Source organism: Chamaea fasciata, unplaced genomic scaffold (assembly GCF_029207755.1).
Source record: "Chamaea fasciata isolate MVZ Bird 193981 ecotype frontalis unplaced genomic scaffold, bChaFas1.0.hap1 SCAF_31, whole genome shotgun sequence".
Lineage (NCBI taxonomy): Eukaryota > Metazoa > Chordata > Aves > Passeriformes > Sylviidae > Chamaea > Chamaea fasciata.
Genome location: NW_027094116.1, coordinates 596722 through 615425, shown reverse-complemented (window position 1 = coordinate 615425; position 18704 = coordinate 596722). Strand labels below are relative to the sequence as shown.

At 62.1% G+C, this 18704-nt stretch overlaps 1 pseudogene; it reads left to right on the top strand.

Moving 5' to 3' along the window:
* Positions 1 to 3941, top strand: LOC136303099 (Fc receptor-like protein 4; annotated as a pseudogene).
* Positions 3942 to 18704: the final 14763 nt, after the last annotated feature.

Genomic DNA, 18704 nt, shown 5'->3' with positions numbered 1-18704 from the left:
ATGGCCGGGGACACGGGGATGGCTGGGAAGGTGGCGCTGCTCCTGTGGGGTGAGTGCCCAGGCACGGGCCTGACACCCCGGGGATGGGCCCTGGTGAGGCAGAGACCGGTGGGGAGGGGGCACGGGGGGGCTGGGGTGTCCCCTGAGCTCCTCAAGGCCGGGACAAAGGAACCAGGATGCAGGGACAGGGACAAGAGTCACGCACGTACCATGCAGATGGGCCAGCGGGACTGGTGCCATGGGAAAGGGATCACAGACGTGGGGCCATGGGGGTGTGGCTGTAGGGACAGGTGCTGTGAGGATTGCGGTGGTGACCTGTGCAAGCATGGGGTGTCCACAGTGTCCCCATGTCCTGCCTCAGCCCAGGGTGACTGAGGTGTCTCTGTCAGCAAAACCTCTGTGCTACACCAGTGTTACCCTTGGGGAGAGTTTGGGGACAGACATCACACCATGGTCCCCCCAAATGGTGCTGTCCCTCCAGTGCCACCACCACCCAGCCCCTGTCCCTTCTCCCTTCCAGCCCAGACCTTCGGCATCGCTAGTGAGTCCTTGGCAGATGCCATGTCCCCACCCCACTGTCCCCAGCCCCGTGGTGACCCTGGCAGGCTGGTGTCCCCGGCAGGCTGGCGTCCCCTGTCACCTGCAGGTGCCCAGACCACCCAGCTCCGGGTGGAGCCCCCCTGGAGGCCGGCGGTGCTGTGGGACTGGGTGACACTGACCTGCCAGGGCTCGGGGACAGCCGGTGCCACCACCTGGTACAAGGACGGGCAGCGCTGGGGGCAGGAGGTCCGGGAGAAGTTCGTTGTCACTGAGAGTGGCACCTACACATGTGACAGACCCGGCAGTGGGCTCAGCCCCCCCATGATGGTCTTAAATGGTGAGGGGGGATCTTAAATGATATGGGTTCTTCCCTGAGAGGTCTGGGGGGCTCACTTACAAGGATTGCCTCACACCTGTCGTGTGGCAAGAGCCTGTCCCCTGCACTCAGGGACATCCCATTGTATCCCAGGGTGATGGGACACCCATGGTTACACGTGTGCCGTGGGGTTGCTCCTGGTGCCCCTGAGATCCTCCCATGCCATGGAGACTCCTCCCAGATGTCCCCGGTGCCATGGGTGCCCACCTTGGACCTGTCTGGTGCATCTCAGTTCAATGGGACTCTCCTGTCCCACAGACCAGCTGGTGCTGCAGGTGCCAACACAGACACTGCTGGAGGGGGACACGGTGACACTGCGCTGCCGGGTCAGGCCAGACACATCGGTCAGCAGGGTGCAGTTTTACAAGGACAAGAAGGATCTGGGGATGTTCCTGAGGGGGACCGAGCTGTCCCTGTCCCCTCTCCAGCAGAACCACAGTGGCCGCTACCACTGTGAGGGTTTGGTGAGCTTGTGGCCATTATCGTCATCTCCAGTGACAGTGGCAGTACACGGTGAGCGCACCCACGGCTGGAATTCCAGTATCCTGAAACCTCCAAAGCCACATCCCAGGGGACTCAGAATCAGTCCTTCCCTCATCTCCTTCCCAGAGCTCTTCACCTTGCCGGTGCTGGAGGGTGCCCCCGAGCTCATCGAGGGGTCCCCCCTCAATCTCAGCTGCCTCAGCACCCCCAGCCCCCTGCGGCCCCCAGCCCCCCTCCTGCACGTCTTCTACCGGGACGGGTAGTTGGTCGGGGGCCCTCAGGTGTCCCCGCAGCTCCTGGTGCCCACCGGGGGGGTCTCCAACTCGGGGAATTACAGCTGCCATGTGCGCTCCGAGGGGGGGACCGTGCAGAAGAGCAGCGCCCGGCTCTGCGTCACGGTGCGCAGTGAGTGCGGGGATGGGCACGGGGAGCCCCCACAGCCTCTTCGTGTCCCCTGCCATGCCTCGGGACCCCCATTCCTGCTTGGACCCCCCATGCCTGTCGGAGGACATGCATCCTTTCCCAACTCCCTCGCCAAGTGCGCCAGCCCTTCCTGGGTACCCCCATCTTTCTGATGAAATTTTTCCACGTCCTTGCATCACTGCTCAGGTCCCCCTCCATGTCCCTCCATCCCTCTCTGGGTCCCTTCACCCATTCCTGGTTCATCCCCACTCCCCTCTGATCTCCCCTCATGGTCCCCAGGTCCCACCATACCCTCCCTGTGGTGCCCCCTCAGTCCGCTCCAGCTGTCCCCTCCCTGAACTCCCCACCATTTCTTGGGTTTTTTTTCCAAGCCCCCCATCAGCTCTGGGCCCTCTCTTCCTCACTGGGGTCCCCCTGCCCCTCGAAAAATCCACCCATGTCCCTCACTGTCCCCTGGTTTCACTCCCTCCCGCAGGGGTCCTGCTCTCGGGAGTGTTCGTGTCAGCGCAGCTCCCCGGGGGTCAGGTGGCACTGGGTGACCGCCTGGTGCTGAACTGTGCCGTAGCTGCAGGGACAGGTCCCATGTCCTTCACGTGGCACCGGGGGGACTTGGGGACACCGCTGGGCACCGGCCCCTGCCTGGAGCTGCAGCATGTTGAGGACAATGTCAGCGGCCAATACCAGTTCCGGGTCAGTGATGGAGACAGTGTGGCTGAGAGTGTTCCCCTGAATGTCACCGTCCTGGGTGAGCATGACCCTCAGGCTGGGGGTGGCCTCACCCTCAGCACCCTCCAGAAAACTCTCATCCCCGTGTCCCCGTCCCTCTTGCTGGCTGCCAGCCATTCCCCCATCCTCAGACCCATCTCTGTGTCCCCGCAGTGCCCGTGGCCAATGCCACCATCACCCCCAGTCCCCTGACACACCACGTGCACGCAGGTGACCCCGTGACCCTGCGCTGCTCGGTGCAGGTGGGCTCAGCTCCTGTCAACTTCACCTGGCTGCACAACGGGCAGGAGGTGGCCCGGGGTCCCATCCTGGAGCTTGGGAACGTCAGTGTGGGACATTCGGGCACCTACCAGTGCGTGGCTACCAACCAGCTGGGACAGGACGGGCACCGCGTGTTCCGGGCACTCAGCCCTGAGCTGGCCCTGGAGGTGACACCACGTGGACACTGGAGCAGAGGTGGGGTCACATAGGGTCATTGGGATTGCAGGACCCCCAAAACGACAGGTGACCCCACTGTGTCCCTTCTGTCCCCAGCAGTGGCCACAGGGGTTGGCGTGTCCCTCCTGTTCCTGGTCCTGCTCGTGGGTGCAGCTGCGGGCTGGCACCGGTGGAACAACATGGGTGGGTGACAATGGGGGCAACGGGGGCCCTGGGGAGGTGGGAGGCCACCTGGAATGCGGGGGTGATGGGTGACACTCACAGCTCCTGGTTTGGGCAGTGCTGAGTGCTCAGGGTCCTCAAGGATTTTGGGTGTTGTTGGAGGGTCTTGCAGGGATGTTGGGGGTTCTCTCAGGGATCCTGGGGGAATTTGGAGGATCCCCCACTCTGCCAGCATTGGCTTCTTGGCACTCACAAGGTCCAGAGCACTTGGGTGGTTCAGGGGTTCTGGGGGCCATCAGGGATGCTCAGGGGTTCTGGGAGAATCTGAGGGCCCAGTAGGGTGCCAGGATTTCTGAGGGGGCCTTGGGGATCCCGCAGTTACCTTTCCCCTCTTTCCTTTCTAGAGTCCAGGAAGCAGCAGGAAAGGTGAGTGGGGGGCTCAAACCACACTGTCCCCTTTTACCCCAACCCCAAGACCTCCCATTCCCCCCCACACATCCCCTTTATCCCCGCAGGGCCCCCCCGGATCCCCCGGCCCCCCCAGAGGAGGGGGAGGTGCTGTACACCCACGTCGTGAGCACCAGGCAGATGGGGGGTGAGTACAGGGTGGGACACACACACAGGGACACGTCACCCAAGAGTGTCACCCCCACCCAGATCCCACAGCCAGTGTCTCTCACAGCGTTCCCCCGTGCCACCACGCTCCAGGATCCCCAGGTGACCTACGCGGAGCTGCGGGGACCCCATGGGCGACAGTGGGAACTCAGTGACACCTACGGGAATGTGCTGTGACACTCGGGGCTCCAGTGGGCACTGGGGGGCTCTGGGGGAACTGGGGGGCAGTGGGGGACCCCACCCATGGGCAGTCACACATGTGTCCCCCCTCCTGCTCCCATGGGTGCTCAACATTCACGGGTAGATGAGCACAAGGGAGGGGTCATGTGTGAGGCTGCACAGGGCACCCAGAACTCCCCATGCCCCCAGAATCTCCAAGGGCTTCCCCACCCTCCTTCCACTACCACAACTGGCTTCCCATTCCACATCCAAGTGCTCCCAGCACCCTCAGAGACTTCCCCATTCTCTCCTCACTGTGCTCCCAGTACCCTCAGGGGCTCCCTATTTCCCCTCCCAGTGCCTCTCCATTGCTCCCAGTAGATCCGGGTGTTTTCCATTCTGTCTCCCAGTACCCCTGTGCTCCCACTGGCTCTGCAATCCCCCTCTCAGCACTCTGAGAACACCCATGGACTCGTTTCCCTGTTATTTGGCCCAAAATGCAGCTTTTGGTTCAACTGGCAGAAATGGTGTTTCTTTGTTCAGTTCTGTCGGGCTTTAGGAATGGGATTCTCCAGTTCTGGGCTGACACTAGAACCAGGGGCTGCTGCCCCTCCCCTTGCCAGTGGAGGCACAAAAGGCAAATGTCCCAAAGGGCTGACAGAAAACAATTTCCGGCAAACAGCAATGACAGAACAAAACCAACAGCAACAAGGTTCAGAATCCCTGAGGGTCAAAAAAGGAACAATTTCCAGGGAAAGCCCCTGAAAGGGGAAAACTCGGGATCCTTCCCCCAGACAGTTTCTTCCACCAGAGGAACCTGGCAGGGCCCTGGACTTTCATTGCTCTGATGGCCAAAGCAGCTTTCAGGAGGCTCTGGATTCTCTTCTCCCCTGTCCCAAACATGTCCTCTGCTGTGTTCCGCACACGATGATGTCTCAAAGGCCCTGTGGGTGTTCCCGAGCCTCCCCCTTTTCCAAGCCAGTCAGAATGAGTGAGTCCATGGCACAGGGTGGGTCTGAGTTTCCAGTCGGTTCCAGAGCTTTGGACATCCCTCCAGCTCAAGGCAAACTGTGACCTGCCCTCTGCTGCCAAAAAGATGTATCCTGCTGTAAAGGTGTCTGCCAAGGCAGGCTGGAACCTGCCTTGGAATGGAAAATTTGACCACCTTCCCTCCAAAGTATTATCATTTTGAAGTTAAGGGGCTTCCAGGCAAAGACATGGGAAGAGGAATAACAGTTCTTCACTAGAATATCTATAACCAGACAAACAAACAACACCGCCACCAACAACAAACAAAAGCACAAACCCAGTCCCAGCCGTCTCGGGGCTGCAGGCACTTCCCCTGCGGTGCAGTTCCGGGCACAGCCGGCAGGGGCGCTGGTGGCTCCCGGCCGGGCAGGGCGGGTGCGATGATTCCCCCGCGGCTGCAGAGGGCGCTGTGACGCCAGCTCGGCTGTCTCTCTCTCCATGGTTAATGGAGACTCAGCGGGCGGGAGAGAGAGAGAAGCGTCCTTCCCTCACTGACAGGGCTGGGGGGCAGCCGGGAACGGTGCCGCTCCAGATGGCAAAATGGACTGCGGCAAGAACCCTCGGAGTGGCGGCTGGAACGGTGGGAGGAGGCACACCCAGGGTGGCAAAGGAAGTTTATCAAAACCTCCCAAGCTGTAGCATGAGCTACGAGGCTCGGGTGGGACACGGGTTGTTGGGTTCAAGTGTAGGAAAAGCCAAAGCAGCCACAGAAAACAGCGGAGCTGGGCAGCCACAGCCGTGCTCCAGCAAAACAGCTGCCGCCTGCAGCCAGGAGCCTTGTTTCTCGCAATTTAATCAGAAAGCTGAATTTTGGGTACAATAAGGGGTCACGTGCCAGCCCGGCACTGGGCAAGGGAACGAGGAGTCCTGTGGGGTGCAGTGAAGAGGAAGAAGGGACTGCTGAGGGGAACCGATGCCTCCCAGTGCTGCCGGTGTCCCCAGTGTCACAGCACACCCTCAAAGGTGTCATCAGGGTCCTGCTGTCGCTTGTAGGGTCTCGGCAGCTCCATGTTGGTCACTTGTGGATCCCGAGGAGGGGCAGGGCCTGGGGTCACTTGGGGAGGCCCTGAGAGTGACACTGGTTGTGAGGGCCTGGGTGAGCGGTGACACTGGTGGGTGACGTGTGCCTGTCCCCCCCTGTACTCACTCCCTGCCCACTCGGTGCCATCAATGTGGGGTCCCAGCACTTCCCCCTCTTCTGGGGGGGTCCTGTGGGGATAAGGAAGGTCTGAGGGGTGTCTGTGAAACGGGGAAAGGGGAGTCCTTGCTGGAGACCCCCACTCACCTTTCCTGGGGCTTCGTGGTTGCTGCAAGGAAAAGGAGAGGGGGTGACCATGGAGACCCCGAGACCCCTGAACCTTCCTGGGACCCCAGCAGGTCCAACCAGCCACAGGACCCCCAAACTCCCACAGGACCCCAGAAAGATTTCCCTAAATCCCTGCACAGCCCTCCAAGAGCTGCCCAAACCCTCCAGGAGCTCCCAATGCCACCCCAATGTTCCTCAAAGCCTACCCAGGGATGGCCCTGGAGCCCAACCAAGACCATCGAAATTCCCCCCAGACCCCCCAGGACCCCCAGCCGACATCACTGTGGGCTCCGTTTCCCCCAGCTCAGGGGCCCTGGGTGCTGCCCTGTCTCTGCCCCCACTCTGGGGGCTTCCCCTCACTCCAGGACCCCCATCCCCCCCATTGTCACCCACCCTGGCGGTGCCAGCAGTGACAGCCCCCGATGACAGCCAGGAGCAGGAGCAGGAACAGGAGGGTCCTGCCGACATTCACAGCCACTGCTGGGGACAGAGGGGGACACATTGGGGTCACATTAAACCTCGGCGATCCTGAACACCCCGGTGACCCCATGTGACCTCACCTGTGACCCAGGGTGAGCCAGGGATCACCTCCAGGGCCAGCTCAGGGCTGAGTGCCCGGAACACGCGGTGCCCGTCCTGTCCCAGCTGGTTGGTGGCCACGCACTGGTAGGTGCCCGAATGTTCCACACTGACGTTCCCAAGCTCCAGGATGGGACCCTGGGCCACCACCTGCCCATCACGCAGCCAGGTGAAGGTGACAGGGGCTGAGCCCACCTGCACCGAGCAGCGCAGGGTCACGGGGTCACCTGCGTGCACCTGGTGTGACAGGGGACTGGGGGTGATGGTGGCATTGGCCACGGGCACTGCGGGGACACAGACAGGGCTGAGGCCAGGAGGAGGGGCTGTACCCGGCCTGGGGGAATGAGGGAGTCTGTGTGGTGGCACCTGGAGACAGAGGGTCTCCTTCAGCCAGGACAGTGACCCCATGGGGTGGAGCCATCATGTGCTGTGGGATGAGGGCATGTGATGGATGAGGGGGGAGGGCTGAGGATGGGATGAGGCTGAGGTGAGGATGGGATGAGGGCTGCTGTGTCCAAGGGTGGTGGTGGCCGTCACCTCGTGGGGGGCACGGAATGGCGTGGGTGGGATGTGATGGGTCTGATGAGGCAAAGCAATGGGGACATCACCCCAGTGCCAAGGGACTCACTCGCCTGGAGAGTCACGCTCAGTAGGGTGAATGTGACCTGATGGGGAGTGGGGCATGTGACAGCTGGCATTAGGGATCCATGGCCTGGATGTCCTGGGTGGGGACACCTGGAGCCAGACGGTCCCAGTTCCCCTGGGCTGTGACAGCCAGGGGTGGGGGCTGTGACCTGGGGTGGATTGGGGATGGTGTGGGGGGTTGGGGTGGAATGGGAATGTGTGGAATTGGGGATGCTGTGGGTGGGATCACCCTCAGCCCAAGGACAGTGAGGTTCCATGTGGGGCTCTTGGCCACACTGTCCCCATCACTGGCCCAGCACTGGTGTGGCTGTTCTCCTAGTCCCCAAAGTGCCACAGCTCCAGGTGGGGGCTGGCACCCAGCAGTGCCTCTGAGCCCCTCCGGTGCCAGGTGAAGGACAGAGGACCTGTCCCTGTGGCCACTGCACAGCTCAGCACCAGGCAGTCACCCAGTGCCACCTGTCCCCCAGGGGGCTGCACTCCCCCCGAGAGTGGGACACCTGCGGGTGGACACACGAGGGATTGGGGACATGGGATGAGGAGTGGGGGACACCAGGGAGCAGAGAAGGACTTAGGGAGGGGGAGGATCAGAGAGGGATGGGGGGATCCCTGTGAGGAAGAAAGGGGCCCAGAGATATGAAAGAGGCTTGGAAAAGACTGGAAGGGACCCCAGGGCAGGGTGAGAGATTCAGCCAGGAGACACATAGAGAGGGTTGAAGGGAGCCACAGGGAAGGTTTTGGGGACCCAGACAGGGATAGTGGGACCTGTGGACAATGGAAGGACCTCAGAGAGGGAGAGGTGCAGCTGGGGAGGGGTGAGGGGACCTGGTGAGGGATGCAGGCAGCAGGGAAGGTGATGGGAGGACGCAGGGAGAGCCCAGGGAAGGCAGGGCAAGACACAGAGGGTTGAGCAAGGATGGGAGACCTGGGATGGCTGTGGGGGCTCCCCGTGCCCATCCCCGCACTCACTGCGCACCGTGACGTGGAGCCGGGCGCTGCTCTTCCGCACAGTCCCCTCCTCGGAGTGCACCTGGCAGCTGTAATTCCCCGAGTCGGAGACCCCCACGGCGGGCACCAGGAGCTGCGGGGACACCTGTGGGCCCCCCACCAACTGCCCATCACGGTAGAAGAGGTGCAGGAGGGGGACTGGGGGCCGCAGGGGGCTGGGGGTGCTGAGGCAGCTGAGATTGAGGGGGGACCCCTCGATGGGCTCCGGGGGACCCTCCAGCACCGGCACCGTGAAGAGCTCTGGGAAGGAGAGGAGAGATGAGGGCTGTGACTCTGAGTCCCCTGGGAAGTGACTTTGGGGGTGTCAGGATATTGGAGTTCCAGCAGTGGGGGTGCTCACCGTGCACTGTCACTGTCACTGGTATTGACAGTGACAGCCCGAAGCTCATCAAGGCCCCACAGTGGTAGCGGCCACTGTGGTTCAGCTGCAGGGGGGACAGGGACAGCTCGGTCCCAGTGAGGAACCCTCCAGGATCCTTCCCGTCCTGGTAAAACCGCACCCTGCTGAACGACATGTCCTGCCTGACCCGGCAGCGCAGTTTCACCGTGTCTCCCTCCAGCAGTGTCTGTGCTGGCACCTGCAGCACCAGCCGGTCTGTGGGACAGGAGAGTCCCTTCAAACTGAGTGGCACGGGACCTCTCCAAGTTGGGTGCCCATGGCACTGCGGAAATCTGGGTGGAGTCTCCATTGCACGGGAGGATCCCAGGAACACCAGGAGATGCTCCGTGGCACAGGTGTCACCACGGGGGCCCCATCACACTGGGATGCACTGGGATGACCCTGAGTGCAGGGGACAGGCTCTAGCCACACGAGCGGTGTAAGGCGACACTTGGAGTGGAGCCCACGCAGACCCAACAAGAGGCCACCCTGATCATTTAAGATCCCCCCTCACCATTCATGACTCTCAAGGCAGGGCTGGACCCACTGCCAGGTCTGTCACATGTGTAGGTGCCACTCTCGGTGACAGTGAAGCGGTCGCTTCTGTTCTGCCCCCAACGCTGCCCGTCCTTGTACCAGGTGGTGGCACCGGCGGTCCCCAAGCCCTGGCAGGTCAGTGTCACCCAGTCCCACAGCACCGCCGGCCTCCAGGGGGGATCCACGAGGAGCTGGGTGGTCTGGGCACCTGCGGGTGACAGGGGACACCAGCCTGCCAGGGTCAGTGCGGGACTGGGGACAGTGGGATGGGGACATGGCATCCCCTGAGGACTCACCAGCGAGGCCGAGGGTGTGGGCTAGAAGGGAGAAGGGACAGGGTTGGGTGGGAACAGCAGCACCTGGGGGACATGGTGTGGTGTCTGTCCCCAGACTGCCTGCAGTGGGAACACTGGTGTAGCACAGAGGTCTTGAGGACAGGGACACCTCGGTCACCCTGGGCTGAGGCAGGACATGGGGACACTGTGGACATCCCATTCTCCTCCAGGTCACCACCACCATCCTCACAGCCCTGGTCCCATCAGCAACATTCCCATGGCCCGTCATCCCATTCTAAAGGAACCCATCCCCACAGCCCATCTGCATGGTACATGGCCCTTGTTCCTGTCCCTGTATCCCTGTGCCCCTGTCCCTGCCCCCACAACTGCTACAGCCCCAAGGTTCCTTTGCCACATCCTTGTCCCCACATTTCTATCCCCCTGTTACTGTCCTCACATCCCAGTTCCCCTCTTCTTGTCCCCCTTTTCCTGTCCGCACAGCCACCCCACTCCTCTGCTCACACTGGGGTCCATGCCCATGCACTGGCTCTGCTGGCCTTGGGAACCTCAGGGGACCCCGCAGCCCCCCCGTGCCCCCTCCCCACCGGTCTCTGCCTCACCAGGGCCCATCCCCGGGGTGTCAGGCCCGTGCCCGGGGCACTCACCCCACAGGAGCAGCGCCACCTTCCCGGCCATCCCCGTGTCCCCGGCCATGTGCACTGGCTGTCACTCGCTGCTGTGGCCACCGGTCCCCTGGGTGGCGGCTCTTCGGATGAAGAGGAAGGAAGAAAGGTCACACCTCGTCCCCACGTGTAAGTGGCCCTTGGTGGGGGATGGGTGGAGACACAGCAGGGGACAGGGTGGGGACATTATGGGATAGTCTGGGGGCTCAGTGGGGGATGGTGTTCCCAGGAGTGGGGGCCTCAGGGGATGTGGGGAACCAAGGGTGGGTGTCCAGGGGAATGGGGGTCCAGGGGAATTGGGGTCTCCATGTCTTGGGTGATTCAGGGATGGGGGTCCTGCAGGAAAAGGTTTCCCCAGGGGTTTTTGGTCATGGAATATGGGTCCCAGGGTTGGGGGTCCAGGGGAGAAAAGGGGACCCTTGGAAATTTGGGTTCTATGGGAACAAGCAGCCCATGGGATGGGATCAAGGCAGTGGTGGTCCTGGGCAATGGGAGTCCTGGGATGGGGGTCCCAGGGAGCAGAGACCAAGGGAATGGGGGTGCCATGGTTGGGTTCCCAGGGGAATGGGGGTCCCAGGGATGGGCAGTGGCTGGGTGGGCATGGGAGTCTCAGCTCCTGCCCTGGGTGCCTCAGATTTTGGGGTGACTCAGAGCCCAGCACAGCCCCCACAGTGTGCTCATGGCCAGGGGGGCACCCCAGGGTGAAGGCTCTGGGTCTGTGCCCCACACACCCCTGGGCTTTTCCCATCCCTTCATTTCCTGGCTCAGCCATCCCAGGGAACACCTGAGCAGGTAACAATGGGGGGATCCCAGGAAGGGGCCAAGGGGCCTGGGGGGTGCAGGCAGTGTTTGGGGGCTGTGGGGGATGAAAGACTTTCACTTTCTCTTTCCTGCAGCAGAAGGAAGAGGCCGTTTATGCTGAGCTGAGGCCGTGGGTTCTGTCCTGGGGGACACATCCAGAGGGGTCCTGCCCTGAGGGAAAAGGGCTCCTCTGCTGTGGTGACACCTGGGTCGTGTCCCAGGGTCTTGTCCCAGAGGGCTCCTCGTTCTGGGGGTGCCACATCCTTGGGGATTCCTGTCCCAGAGGTGGCACATCCTGGGGGCCTCTATCCTGGGGGGAACCGTGAGCATTCCCTCCGGCCCCAGTGGGGCCCTGTGATCTCTGCGCTGCCCAAACTTAAGGGGGCATCTAGTGGAATCCTGCCCTGATGATGGTAAATGCCAGGCGAAATTTGCTTGTACTCCCTCTTGCCCAATTGGCTGAGACAAAATTAGACACCCAGGAAATAAAGGCAAACGTCTTTTTCCCACACCCTTTTTTCCCACTAAAAAGAAAATTACTAAAATCAGATGACATGCAAAATTGTCTGGTCGATATAATCCTTTTAATTGCTACTCTCCCAAAAAGTCACTCATAATAAAAGCACAAACAAATCCCACAGAAATGAAACTTTCTGGTTCAGTTTAGGTGCCCATTGGATTCTGGCAGCTTTCGAGCGGCTGCAAAGGTGACAATTCTGTGGCAGGAAAAGGCCTGGCTGTGGTTTGCTGGGCCCTGCAAGAAGCACAAAAGCCAATGGGAGCCCAAGCAGTGGCTCTGCGAGGGCCTTGGATGGTTTTCAGAGCAGGGCTGGCTGCAAACCCCCCTGCAGGGGCAGCTGTGAGGGAAGCAGTCCGGAAATGCAGCAATTGATCATTTTGTCCCTCTCAGCAAGGGGCTGAGAGAGCCCCAGAAGTTCTGCAGATCCCACACCCATCTGCTCAACAACCTGACCGGGACCCTCTTTCCTGAACAAAACCTGCAGCCCTTTGGAACCTCATGGAAAGAATATTTGGGTTCTGGCTGCAGCCACCAGACCGGAGGGAAAAGTGTGGAAATGTTGAGCCGGGGCTCTGCCCACAGTCATGGTGTGGCTCTGGGGAATGACCTTGTATCGATTCCAGGTGTCCCCAAAGCTGCTCCATCCCTGCCCTCCTCACCTGCACAGGGCACGGGGAATGGACAGGGCTCTGCCCCGCCCCTGCCCCGCCCATTCCGAGTGCCCAAAGCTGTGGGGGCGTCACCCTGGCCACGGGCTGTCCCGACACATGGCGACAGTGGCTTGGGACACGCTCTCACAGTCGGTTCATGCGCGCCGTGACAGTCCCGGCACTCGCAGCGCCATGGCAGCTGGGGCCCTTCCCCGTGCTCTGGGAGCACCGTGCCGGTCCCTCCTTTCCGCAGAGCCCAGCCCAGGGTCTCTGCTCCCCCGCCCTGCCAGGGTCTCCCCTCGGCCGTTTCGGGCCCTCCACCCTCGGGGCTCCCCAGGCCCCTGGTTTTTAGTGGAAGCCAGAACTGGAGAATTCCATTCCTAAAGCCCAACAGGGCTGAACAAACACCACTTGTGCCAGTTTAACCAAAAAGCTGCATTTTGGGCTGAAGTGTATCGAAACCGACCGTGTGCCCTCCTTGCACTGGGAGGGGGAATGTGCCGCCACTGGGACTATGGGAGTACTGGGAAGGGAAAGGGGGAGCCCCTGGGTGTACTGGGAACAATGGGAGGGGGAATGGGGAAGCCGTGGTGGTACTGGGAGATGGAATGGGGAGCACTGGGTGCTCTGTGCACCAGCCCCTTCTCCTGACCACCACCTCAGGCTGGATGGCAACCACAGAAGCCCAGGGTGAGGGGATCCCCGGTGTCCCCCAGTGCCCCCCAGTTTCCTCAGTGTCACGGCACACTCTCGTAGATGTTGCTGGTATCCTGTGGTCGTCCATGGGATCCTGGCAGCTCTGCATAGGTCACCGTGGTGTCCTTGGGCGGGGCAGCACTGGGGAGCCCTGTGAGAGACACTGGCTGGGTGGACCCGGCTGGGGGTGACACCAGCGGGTGACGTGTCCCTGTATTTCCCTGTCCCCGTACTCACCCCCTGCCCGCTCGGTTTTCACAACATGGGTGTACAGAACCTCCTCCTCCTCTGGGGGGGCCAGGGGCTGTGGATGTGCCCTGTGGGGATGGAGGGGTTTTGGGAGCACATGGAGGGTTCAGGGTGTGAGAGTAGAAGAGGGGTTGTGAATGGAGCCCCCCACTCACCTTTCCTGCTTCTTCCTGGTGGCTGCAAAGGAGAGGGAAGGGGTGACTGTGGGATCCCCAGGGCCCTGACCACCCGTGGGAATCCTGCACCACCACCAGACCCTCAATTCCCACAGGACCTCTGAGCATCTCTAGAGCCCCCCAGAACCCCTGAACCGGTGCCCTGAGTACCCAGAACCCCAAGCGCAGCAGGGAGGGAGACCCTCAAAAATCCCCCAGGACCCCAAAAGAAAATCCAACATCGCTGTGTGACCCTCCCACACCTGCCCAAATCGCCCAGGACACTCAGACAAGGACACTGCGGGCTCAGCACAACCCAAGTCAGGAGCTGTGGGTACCACCCTATCACCCCTTCAGTCTGGGGGCTTCCCACCCCTCTCGGGGAACCCCGTCAGCCCCATGGTCACCCACCAATGCGGTGCCACCAGTGCCAGGCCATGATGACACCCAGGAGCAGGACCAGGAACAACAGGGAACCACTGACCCCTGCAGCCACTGCTGGAGACAAAGGGGAACACAGAGGGGTCATCCATCACCCCAGGGGTCCTGCAACCATTGTGACCTCAGGTGACCCCTCCTGTTTCCTGTTCCCTTTCTGTCACTGCCAGAGAAAAAGTGAGAGAAAACTGAGGTCAACGACAATCCGGGGGTGTCAGACCACCAGGGTGACGCCGTGTGAGCCCACCTGTGACCCAGGGTGTGCCAGGGGTCACCTCCAGGGCCAGCTCGGGGATGAATGCGCAGAACACACGGTGTCCATCCTGTCCCAGCTGGTTGGTGGCCGCGCACTGGTAGGTGCCCGAATGTCCCACACTGATGTCCCCAAGCTCCAGGACGGGACCCCGGGCCACCTCCTGGCCATTGTGCAGCCAGGTGAAGGTGACAGGGGCTGAGCCCACCTGCACCGAGCAGCGCAGGGTCACGGGGTCGCCTGCGTGCACCTGGTGTGACAGGGGACCGGGGGTGATGGTGGCATTGGCCACGGGCACTGTGGGGACACAGACAGGGTGAGGGTGTGGGGAGGGGCTGTCAGCCAGCAAGAGGGACAGGGACACGGGGATGAGAGTTTCCTGGAGCATGCTGTGGATGAGGCCACCCCCAGCCTGAGGGTCACACTCACCAAGGACGGTGACATTCAGGGGGACACTCTCGGCCGTGCTGTCCCCATCACTGACCCGGCACTGGTATTGGCCGCTGTCATTGTCCCCAACATGGCGCAGCTCCAGGTGGGGGCCGGTGCCCAGTGGTGTCCCAGAGCCCCCACGGTGCCAGGTGAAGGACCAGGGACCTGTCCCCATGGCCACCGCACAGCTCAGCACCAGGTGGTCCCCCAGTGCCACCTGTCCCCCGGGGGGCCGCACTGACACGAACATCCCCGAGACGGGGACCCCTGCGGGGAGACACAGGTAAGATGATCTTGCCATGATGGGTGGAGGACACAAGACGGAAAGGAGGGGGGATTGGAGGGGAGCACAGAGGACCCCAGGGAGAAGTGGACCCTGGGAGGTGCGTTGGGATCTGGTGACCATGGAGTGACCCCATGGAAAGGTGGAGAGAGCCAGGCAGGGATGGGGGACTACACAAGAGATTGAGGAGACTCAGGCAATGATGTGGGGTTTGGGGAGGGGTGGATGGACCCAGGGGCGGAAGTGCAACCAGAGGGTTGAGTGGGGACCTTGGAAGGGGTGTGGGATGCCAGGGAGGGGTGGGGGGACAGAGAGAGGGATGAGGGATGTGGAGAGGGAACCGGGCAGTCATGGGGGAACAAGGAGGTACTTGGGAAATTTTGGGTGACGCAGGGAGGAGTGAAGGGAAGGATGAAGGATGCAGGTAGAGGGGGGAAGCCCTCGGAGGATGTCGAGGTTGCCTGTCTCCATTCCTGCACTCACTGTGCACTGTCACTGTCACCAGCTGTGACTGCATCCACTCTGGCATTACAGCCCCCACCCAGCCCCTGCAGCGGTAGCAGCTGCTGTGGTGCAGCTGCAGGGGGAACAGGGACAGCTCGGTCCTGTCATGGGGCCCTCCCAGATCCTTCCCTTCATGGAAGAAGTGCACGTTGGTGAGCGATTTGTCCTGGTAGCACCGGCAGCGCAGTGTAACCGTGTCCCCCTCCAGCAGCAGCCGCGCCGGCACCTGCAGCACCAGCCAGTCTGGGGGACAGAGGGGTCCTGTCACACCGGGGGCATCTGAAGAGTCCAGATGGCACTGGGGGGCATCAGGGGCCACCCATTGCACGGGAAGAGTCCCCTCAGACCTGGATGCTCTGGGATGTCGCCGTGTGCAGGGGACGGGCTCTGGACACACCAGGAGGTGACCCATAGAGTGGAGACCACCCAGAACCCTCGGGGACTGTGCAGGTGCCAGGCTGGAGACCCTGAATCCCCCCTCACCATTTAAGATCTTCATGGGGGGGCTGTGCCCACTGCCGGCTCTGTCACACTCGTAGCTGCCACTCCTCGTGACAGTGAAGTGGTCAGGTCCCCTCTGCCACCAGTACTGCCCATCCTTGTACCAGGTGGTGGCACCGGCGGTCCCCGAGCCCTGGCAGGTCAGTGTCACCTGGTCCCACAGCACTGCTGGTGTCAAGGGGGACTGAACGTGGAGCTGGGTGGTCTGGGCACCTGCGGGTGACAGGGGACACCAGCCTGCCAGGGTCACCACGGGGCTGGGGACAGTGGGGTGGAGACATGGCATCTGCCGAGGACTCACCAGCGAGGCCGAGGGTCTGGGCTGGAAGGGAGAAGAGACAAGGGCTGGATGGAGGGGGCCCTGCAGGGACAGCAGCACCTGGGGAATCCGGTGCGGTGTCTCGCTGCAGACAGTCCCCAAAGGAACACTGGTGTAGCACAGAGGTGTTGAGGTAAGACACACCTCAGTCACCCTGGGCTGAGGCAGGTCATGGGGACACTGTGGACACCCCATGCTCATCCAGGACACCACCACCATCCTCACAGCTCCTGTCCCGACAGCCACATCGTCATTGCCCTGTGCCCATGATCCCATTCTAATGGCACCTGTCTTCATGCCCCATCCCCATGGTATGTGGCCCTTGTCCCTGTCCCTGCATCCCTGTTCCCCTGTCCCTGCCTTGGGAACCTCAGGGGACCCCGCAGCCCCCCTGTGCCCCCTCCCCACCGGTCTCTGCCCCACCAGGGCCCATCCCCGGGGTGTCAGGCCCGTGCCCGGGGCACTCACCCCACAAGAGCAGTGTCACCTTACCGTCCAGCCCCGTGTCCCCGGCCATCCAGGCTGGCTGTCACTCGCTGCTGTGGCCACTGGCCCCCTGGGTGGCGGCTCTTTGGACAAAGGGGAAGGAAACGAGTTCACGTCTCGTCCTCATGTGTTGGTGGCCCTTGGTGGGGGCAGGGTGGGGGAACAGGCTGTGGGCAGGCTGGGGACACTGAGGGACATGTGGGTGATGGTGGGACGTGGTGGGGACCCGGTAGGGCCACGGTGTTGCCAAAATTTGAAGGCTGGGAGCTGTAGGAAGCCAAGCATGGATGTCCGGGGGGAATCAAGGTCCCCAGGCTGCGGGGTCCCCTGAGGTTTCCAGTGGAGGTCCCAGGGGCTGGAATTCCCAGGATGGGGGTCCTTGGGAATGGAGGTCCTGAGGAATGGCACTCCCGGGATGGGAGACCCAGGGAGGGGGGGCAGAAGGAATGGGGGCTCCCATGGTTGGGTTGGCAGGGAAATGGGTGTCTCAGGGATGGGCAGTGGCTGGGTGGGCCCGTGGGTTGCAGCTCCTTCCCTGGCTGCCTCAAATTTTGGGGTGACCCACGGCCCAGAGCTGCCCCCCTGGTGTACTCGTGGTTTTCTGGAGGTCACTACAAGTGGATTCTTAGGGGTTCTGGGTCTGTGACCCCCCCAGACCCCAGAGCCTTTTTTCTCTTCATTTCCATTGCCCTCCTTTTTTCTCTCACATTCGCATCCCCCCAGTTCCCTGCTCAGCGATCCTGGGGAGCTCCTGAGCAGGTACCGAGTTCAGGGGTTCCCGGAGAGGGGAAAAGGAGGTGTGTGGGCTGAAGGGGAGGTGGGGGATTTGGGGGCTGGGAGTGTCCGGCCGTGTCCCCCCACACTTTCACTTTCTCTCTCCCGCAGCAGAAGGAAGAGGCTGTTTGTGCTGAGTCAGACAGGGAGGGGCGGGTTCTGTCCTCGTGGGACACATCCAGGGGGTCCTGTCCCTGTTCAGGGGTGTCCCTGTTCTGTGGGTGACACATCCTGGGGGTGGCACATCCCAGCCGGTGGCGTCCTGTCCTGGGAGAAGGGCAGGGAGGGCTCAGTCCGCGAGCTCCGTCACGGCCGAAACGGACTCGACTTGGGGAAGTGAATTGAATTTATCATTCCTCAGTTCAGAGCTGAAAAAGGAGAAGTGAAACACCTTCCCCTCTCGGGAACTGCTCCAGCGGGGGCTTCCCAGCCCTGGCAGCGCGATGGCAGCCGCGACGTGCGACAGTGACCCGAGGCCGGGACTCGGCTCCTGCCGTGCCGGGGGCTCCTCCCCGGGCTCCCGGGTCCCCTCGGCCCTCCCGGCACCTCCGTCCCGGCGCCCCCCGCCCGCCCCGGGGCCGCGCCCGGCGGAGGCTCCGCGGCAGCTCCGGGGCTCAGACGCCGCTCGGGGAGCGCCGGGTGCGGGGCTTTGGGCACCGGGGGGCTCCGGGGGGCACCGGGCAGGGCTGGGGCTGGGGCGGGCTTTGGGGTTGGATCTCGGGACACCTCCGGCTGCCCTCAGCTCTGTCCCGGGGCTCCAGCTCGGCCCGAGGGGTTCGGCAGCTGCGGGATCGGTGCCCGTGGCCACGGGGCGGCACCGCCGCAGGACCCCGAGCCCTTGGCCGGTGTCACCGAGAGGGGACAAACAGGGAGCGGCAGCTCCTTCCTTGAGCGGGGCAGCTGCGACGGAACCAGTCCGGAAATGCCCCAATTGATCATTTTGTCCCTGTCCCCAAGGGACTGAGGGAGTCCCAAAAATCCTGCAAATCCCACACGGATCTGCTCAACAACCTGACCGGGACCCTCCTCCGTCCGAGCTGACCGGGCACAGCTGAACAAACAAAAACCATTTGTAGAAGATAAGCTGTATTTGAATCATCCAGACTGAGCCATATTGCTGAGGCCTCTAGGCCGTGGCACTGAGGCCTGTAGAGGTTGTGGCGCAGTTAGAAATTCAGTGCCAGGAGTGTGTCGCATTTAGGAATTATCACTTAAGGTGTTAACAAGGGTCAAAGGGTTTTATAGTAGTTAGTAAGTATCGTAATTGGCGTGGACACAGTAGC